Genomic DNA, 6866 nt, shown 5'->3' with positions numbered 1-6866 from the left:
AGGAGGCGAGCGCAAGGGGAGAGGGACAGCGGCGCATGGCAGCTGCAGCCGAGCGAGGGGGAGAGGAGAGAGTGTGACGTCATGGTGGAGAGAGAGGCGCGCGGCAGCTGCTAGGGAGAGGAGGCGCGCTGTGACGTCATACCATGACGTCACGGCGCGAGGAGCGGTGCGGGGAGCGGCGCGCACCCGCGCAGCCACGGCGAGGAGGCGGAGCGAGCGCGGTCACGTGGTGAAGTGACGTCACCGCGCCGTTGCTACCGACGCTCCTCTCCGCTCCACGCCGTTGCTAGGGAGAGGAGGACTGCGGACGCCGCCGCCGCCGGCGGTGGAAGCTTTGGGGTCGCTTATAAAGTGCATTCGCACTTAAAATGTATGGCGCAATTGCGTTACCTCGGCGTGGATGGACCGCTTTAGATTGGAGTCATTCATTTACCATTTATGCTTTTTGAGAATTGCAGTTCAGCGACGATATATAGAGAAGCTGCAACAATCACTGTGGCACGGGAAGGGCAGACGACATTTCCTCTTATGTGACCTAAGATGTAGGCACGAAAGCATGCGGCTGAACTGTGTTGTTGAGTGTGAACAAGAAGGTGACAGTGTCAGTATCTCACCGTATTTATCCCCTAGGGTTGGGGCCTAACTGAATGTTTTGGTTTGCGTTTAACACAGAAGAAGATTGAGAGACAGGGAAAGGGAGAGGTGGAGAGGCAGAGCTTTATTAAGTAAGAATTATTGAAAGTTGTTCACCCCTGTGAAAATCGGCGAATATGACGACGTAGCGTTAAAAGAGTGAATGTTCGCCCGTATTTAGCACAGTTTATGGTTAATGTCACACGTTTTTTACTGTACCTCTTCGCCCCTCTAGACATGTAGATATATGCGTTGCATTGTATCGCACGCCTAGTTTAGAGTTATTCGGCGCTTAGATCCTTGTGTGACACGTAGAAGGATGGTGTTGCTAGGCGTAGGATGAGAAGTTCCCAATATTTTTTGGGGAGAAACACGTAATAGTCGAGATCAACCTAAGCACAGTGTGCGAATTTTCGTGGATCTTCGTCGGCTGCATTGTTTCATTTCAGTCCGCCATGTCCTGGTTTTAATGTAGCGTGAACTTCATAATTGTATATTTAAGAATCCTACTACTTGCTTATGTACTATGCCTGCAGTCAAGAGACTAATGGCGTTTTGAGCGTATGTAACGAGGTTTAAACATTGTTTCGTTGGGCGCATTTTAAACACGATTTTCGCTTTTCTGTTCCTGTGTGTGGAGGGTAATGAAGTCACAGTGATTTAGACTGTAGTACACTACGACAACTGTTGCCTTCGTCCTCTCAAACGTCCAGGCGTCGGCGTATATTGTTGTGTCCTATAGTTTTGGACCTTTCCTGGAAACAATTTGTTTCTAGCTTTTTGCTGTTCTTGTTTGGGTCTGGGTTTTTTTTTCGGTAGTGGGAGGGTGTACTAGAGAGTCGCTGGATTGGTGACATATCTATCATTTCGTGGAGCCCTTTTCTCTCTGGAGGTGTGGCATATGTTCCATTACGGGCCGGTGAAATGTTTTTTCCAGGGGCTCCGTTTGTGCTATGGTGGTGTCTTGTCCGATATATTCAAAGTTGTTGTGCGAAAATTTAGTACCTGTGCGGTGATCTTCAAAATTGAGATGTGGACGCGCCTGGCCGCCCCATATGCTGTTGTGAGAATGCTCCTTATTTGGCTTTCTTCAGTGCAGGTAAGTGTCTGTCATGGCAAGCCGACTAATATGCAGATCGTGATCACTGCGAGGAATTTTTTTTTTGTTCCTTTATCCCTGCTGTCCGTGCATGGGTATTTTACTACGCAAGCCTAATGTTCAAATATTCCCAGTATTTTTGCGGCTCAGTGATCGGTCCTGCCGTTTCTTTGTATGGCCATGCCGATGATTCTTACGTGATTGTTATCTGAGATCACACGCTGACGTAGTTTTAGGCTTTGCACATAGTACGCCTGGCGCTAGTCATCCTTTACCGCATACAGCTTGCAGCGCTGTCAGCCGGGAAAATTCAAATTCTTGCAAATAAAAGCCATATACAGACAAATCTCGTTATTACGAACCCCCCATTATCCAATTTCTCAAATTTAGGAATCCCCGCCAGATTGCCCAATATTTCAATTTAAAAATATTTTAGAGCTACGACTTTCTATACAGCGCTTATTTCCGAATAACGCGCGTAATTTATTTTCCCCATTATAATCAAGGGACATCATTAGTACGAATAATGCTAAAAGTAACACTGTCGCAACTTTCGCGTGAAACACAAACCGCCGTTTCTCGGTTTATTACCGGAGTGCAGTAGCTATCATCATCACCATGTCCAGTGCGAACAGCTAGCGTAACCCCAAAGAGGTGGTTTAAGGTGCAGTAGCCTGGCAGGCCAGGCCGCTTTTGCCTCTTTTCTTTCTCATTGTGTTGGGTGACGGTTGTTGGACGGTCGTTCTTCACGCTAGTCACCTGTGCGGGCAGGTATTTCTTTGTTGTAGGTGATTTTGCTGCGAAGTTAGTGCGAGTACTAAAAATGAATGGCGATGTAGCCAGCGACAAACACAAAAAAGCGAGAGCAATCATTGTCGTTAGTGGCGATGACAACGCAAAAGAAGACGACTGTTGTCCACCGAACACAGAAGGCGATGAGATCGGGTAAAACATTCATGTTTTAGTGCACATGAACCATTCCCGCACTTACATTGTTTGGTGCAATGGCGTACCCGATGAGGTATTATGCAGGGTGGAATATGTAGAAGCATTCCTAACAGTCGTGCGTGCTGCGCGCCCTGCAAAAAAATAACTGATTTCTTAATAAGGCAGCGTTAAATTCGAGTGTTAGCCTGTCTGCACAAGCGTATACTGCTAACGTACATCATTTTCATTCCGCGGTTTGAGCATTTGTTTTTTTTATTTTAATGATTTTTTAAAGATAATTTTTTATTTTAATATTTCCAAATAACCTACGATTTTCGGTGGTCCTGCGGGACTCGTTATACCGAAATGTGGTTGTACTCGGTTTCATTTTTACTCGGCACATTTTATTTGTTTGCTGATGCTAATCCAGGTTTTTCCAGGAAGTTCAGTATCCGGCGCCAATGTTTTGCACGTCTTTTTATTAAGGTAGCGGTATGTTAGCGCCGGTATTACTATAGCCTGGGCAGGCGCTTTGGTAGTGGCGAAAGTTCAGGCGCAGCTAACGACCGTTTGGCCCGAGCATACGACTACCTAGAGTGCATCGAACGAACTTCACTGTGAGGGCGTGCCACTTCTTTAATTGCGTATTTTTTTCAACACGAAAGTGTTTTATTCCAGATACACAAACATATGAGTGACGTCATATCCGTTACGGAAGTGACGCTTGTACAACGAAGCAAGCGGCCTGTAACGGGTGCACCCCTGCACACAGGGCCTTCTTGCGGGGAAGCAATCTCTAAAACCAAAGGGTTCTTTATATTAAGGGTTGTTCGTTTCCAGATGTTATATTTTAACACAAAAAAGTTTTATGCCGGGATACACGAAGCTTTCACTGACGTCATATTTATCACGGAAATGACGCCAGTACACATTTGCCAAAGCCAACCGCCAGCAGGACGTCTCTCGCCACGCACACCTACTAGACAGCCGCCAACCCGCAAATCATGCTCAGCTGCAGATTTCGCTTCACATTTCACTTTCGGGCTTTACCCATTCGTATGACAGAAGAATCAGCCACAATTTTTTTTATTTCGTCTGGGCCGTATTTGTCCTCCTTCCCACAATCTAGTCACCCTTGCTGTGTACTGCCGCTTCGGGCAAGCCCTCGTATCTGGCTGCTTCAGTTGCAGTTTCCGGTTTGCAGCGGTTTCCTTCCGTCGACGCCTCATGAGCACAGCTGTTAGTGGATGGCTAGCAGGCGCCGAAAAACCGAAAACCATAATACTAACGCTATCGCGTTAAAACATAAAATGATACGAGGAAACGTATTCCCGGTTTGGTTTACATGGACCACTATAAACGCAGGGCCAACTTTCTGCAATAAGAGACTGACCATTAGCACAGAATTAATTGGGACCCGTTGCAGCGACAGTGCCCATGCAATTAATTGCAGGCGATAGCCCGAACGTGCAATTTTACACCGTGTGTCCATGAACGCTCGATCGGGTAAGAAACAATTATTCATTTGGCACCGTCTTCAAAGAGGAAGACCTTTTTGTTCTCTAGAGGCATGGTAGGACCCGTTTTCTTTCTTTATTTCCAGAGCAGAAGTACTCATTTGTGCCCGCCTGCCACAACGAACTCCTCGTTGGGCTTTTCGGGTACAGCGCTGCCAAAGACCAGTGAGTGAATTAGCGCCATGTTTACACTGTCAAAACAGGAGTCTGAGCTAGTTGCTCTGTATCGTAAGGTGGATTGTCTGATAGCGTACCTTCTGCATGACCTAAATTAACGGCTGGTACTATCCAGCCGAAGCCTAGTACAGGTAAATATTAATATCACAGCCGTGCTGGAACGACGGCATCAAGCGGACGCAGACCGGACGTTTTCAGGGTCTAGAGTCTTTCGAGTTACCTTCATGTCAGAAAATTTCGTCTCGTCTTACAAGACACAGTAAGCAGGCAATTTGTACACCATACCTCTGAGCAGAAATTTCCGAGGGACCGAAGCAACATTTCCAGGTAAATATTACTGTAGCTAGGTATGAGATGTCCAGTCTGTAATTAATCAACGCTGCACGTTGTTTTAGGGTCGAAGCTCCTTAGCAGCTCGGAGTATCGGCGTCTGCTGTCGTCGTCGCCATTTGATGTAATCACAGTACTAAAACACAGGGACGCTCGCCCTAGAAAGTAACGCGTACTAAAAACACTCCTGGACACTTGTTTTCCAACGCCTTGCGCTAGAATGTTTCCTCTCCGTGAACGAAAATGCGTGCTAACAGAACACACCGGGACATTCGTTCCCCAACGCATAGCACTAAGTCTCTTCATGCTAAAACGTCTCGAGACTTTTACAGTCAAGCTGTATACTTCTACCCTGAAATGGTTTAATTTACATGGGCCAAAACGCCAAGGCTCTAGGAATACACGTATGCACTGCCTGCTTCACGCCTGCCCAGGTGTCACGTTAGTGATGATAGCGCCCGGGATGTTTCCTGGCCCTTCAATTGACGTAATGCGGCAGAGTGCAATTTCGGTGGCGCAATATCCTTGGTTGTAGTGCCAAACACAACAAAGCCGTATTTTGTATTTTTAGAGCGGAGTTGTTGACGCTTGAGCTTGTTTTTAAGGATTAACGAAAACAAATACCAAGAAATAAACTCCACCGCCCTGCAAACGGTGCGCCACCACATATCGGTATAGAACCGTGAAGCCATATTTGCGCCGGCTCGAGTGTGAGCACCAGGGCCAATTGCGCATGTGCCCCCCCCCCCCCCCTTACTATATCGTAGTAAATGTGATCGTCTTTCTCGGTCTATTAGACGCAAAAGAATATGCGTCGCTTGCAGTACTGGTGGAAGGTTGGACCTAGATTCTCCCTCCTTGGATCCGCTGTCAGTGTGGGGGACCGATCAAAATGGCCTTGTAAAATCGGACTCAGCTTGTTCTCACCCCCCAACACTTACCCTATCGAAGCAAAAACGTCCTAAAACCTTATAAAACCTAGCAAAGCCTAGCAAAGTTTAGAAGAACTTAGCAAAACTCTTACTACACCACCTCTTTCTCCAAATGGTCCTACAGCTTTCCATTTCACTAAGAGTTGTTTTCTTCCTCCTTTAAATGGCTCGTCTCGGAACGTCCGCAAATTTCACTTTGACGCACCACTCTTGTAGTTAACACTACAGGAGCGCCTGTACGCACAGCTACATAACATATTATTAGGTTTTCTCTTCCTCGCCTTGGCGAGCATTGATCAACCTTATGTCAAATGATAAGTGGAAAACCAACAACCTCCTAAGTCGTTTTTAGAATTCTAACGATGGCGTTTGCTATTTAGAAAAATATTGTCACCTTACGGATGCAACACTTTCACAGTCTACGTAACGTTTTTACGACGCGTTGGCACAAATTGTGTTGCTTACAGCTGGCTGGTTTCGAACAGCATGCCTGATTTTATAACGCACACGGACAGTGACGATGCCTGACTTTGCAAGCGTCAACCCTGAAGTTTGGGCACAAGCTTCGTTAAAGGGTGATATTTCGAGCTTCAACTGTGTAGTATGTCCTGGACCGCTAGTTGGCAGCCAAGATATCAGGGGTACATTGGTGTAAATATTTATTGTCGTCTTTGTTCGGTACAGAAAACGCTTAGCTGCAAACTCTGTCGCAAATGTGTGCAAAACTGTCGCTTTCTCTCTAAGCAGGCAGTTTGGAAAAATGATAATGCAACCTTTTGCTGGGGCGATGGTACCATTGTTCCGAGATGAAATTATTACCGTGATTTGTCCAAGTATATTTTTTACCATCTTCTGCTGGTAAATGAGCTCCTATAAGAGGAGTGTGGCTACAGAAAACTGCTGTAACTCCTATATTATCAAGTCTATGCCAGAACCAGTCGTACCATATTTCATGGTGACGAAGAGTACATAACTACGCAACATCTTATGGCAGCCGGCATCACGAATAACTACTAGTCGCAGTACTACCCGAAATACCATAAAGGCAACGCTCCTACCTATCTCAATGTAGCAGCATCGTAAGGTTCGGTAAAGCCACAGTAAAAGGGCAAGGCCGATATTTGTCTGAAACGATGGAATGGTAGCGCTTCCCATTTTCATGAAGGTAATTACTCAGAAGTGTGCTGAATAGCGCATAAAAAAATGTGGATTGTTAATTGCAAACCTTTAACGAGACCCTGCAAAACTTTT

The sequence above is a fragment of the Haemaphysalis longicornis genome, unplaced genomic scaffold (genome assembly GCF_048455015.1).
Source record: "Haemaphysalis longicornis isolate Haplotype H1 unplaced genomic scaffold, Haemaphysalis longicornis Haplotype H1 scaffold_5, whole genome shotgun sequence".
NCBI lineage: Eukaryota > Metazoa > Arthropoda > Arachnida > Ixodida > Ixodidae > Haemaphysalis > Haemaphysalis longicornis.
This window is presented reverse-complemented; position numbering follows the sequence as displayed.